We start from the raw sequence: 1,198 nt of genomic DNA on the forward strand, positions 1-1,198 counted from the left end.
TCTGCAAAAATAGGCAAATTTCAAGATACAATAACTTCGTCAAAAATTGTCGTATCGGGATGTTTAAAAAAGCATTTTACAGGTAAAAACCTCTACTTTTCGGATCGCTACTTACAAAAACAGTCTCATGGAGATTTCATGAAGCCATTTTTGCTTTAACGTTAAATAACTCGATGAAAAAAAATCGTACAGAGCTTTGTAAAAACTAAATTAAAGATTCGCTCTTTCGATTGATGTAAATCGCATTTGTATACAATTTTTATTTCACTCCGTGGAGCTTCGCAAATTTCATAATAAATTTGGAAGTCTGATATATCTTTACTTATGTTTGTGTAACTTCATGAAATCTCCATGAAACCGTTTTTGTAAGTAGCGATCCGAAAAGTAGAAGTTTTTACCTGTAAAATGCTTTTTTAAACATCCCGATACGACAATTTTTGACGAAGTTATTGTATCTTGAAATTTGCCTATTTTTGCAGAATGAACAGGTGTTGCGTTAATTTTGTTGCCCAGTGTATATATAGGTATATATATACATCTGTATTAATAATATAGTTTAGAAAATTTATTTTTTGAAAGACAATTATAAGAATGCTTGTTTTTTGACATTTGACATGAAAAGGCGATTTGCGGTATCTTTTTTTTGCAAAATCTCAATTTTGGCAAAGTATACATAAAAGATATCTCAAATACAAATTAAAGCCTATAAAATTTTTTACAAAATGGTATATTGTTAATTTATGTTCGATAAAAATTGACCGACATACAGACGTTTGAAGATGGTAATTCTTTTGTCCAATTTGTGCTTCATTTTCAATGGTCGATAATAATGGCCAAAAAAGTTTATTTGTTATATTTATTATTGTAAAATTTTTAAATTGATGTGCGTTTCTGCGTTCATAATATATGATATTCCATTTGATACATGAACCATATTTTTAGAATAAATAGTATTCGAGATATACTATAGGAAAGGACGACACGTATTGCCGCAACATATGATAATATTTGTTATCACCTCAAAATATGATATATCAATCAACAACAAAATAGATGAGTTTCTTTTGGAACTTTATCCGATAAAACTTAATCAATGTTTATTAATATTTTGATAATGTAACGCATTAGAGTTAGACAGAGATACTAATATCTCTCTCTCTCTCTCTCTCTCTCTCTCTCTCTCTCTCTCTCTCTCTCT

At 29.0% G+C, this 1,198-nt stretch overlaps 1 protein-coding gene across 1 annotated transcript in view; it reads left to right on the plus strand.

Annotated features, from left to right (window-relative positions):
• LOC108749270 (cilia- and flagella-associated protein 58-like) overlaps positions 1 to 1,198 on the plus strand; it is a 98,509-nt gene that overhangs the window by 45,636 nt on the left and 51,675 nt on the right. The gene's annotated exons all lie outside the window — the stretch shown is intronic.

The sequence above is a fragment of the Trachymyrmex septentrionalis genome, unplaced genomic scaffold (assembly GCF_001594115.1).
Source record: "Trachymyrmex septentrionalis isolate Tsep2-gDNA-1 unplaced genomic scaffold, Tsep1.0 scaffold288, whole genome shotgun sequence".
In the NCBI taxonomy this organism is placed as follows: Eukaryota; Metazoa; Arthropoda; class Insecta; order Hymenoptera; family Formicidae; genus Trachymyrmex; species Trachymyrmex septentrionalis.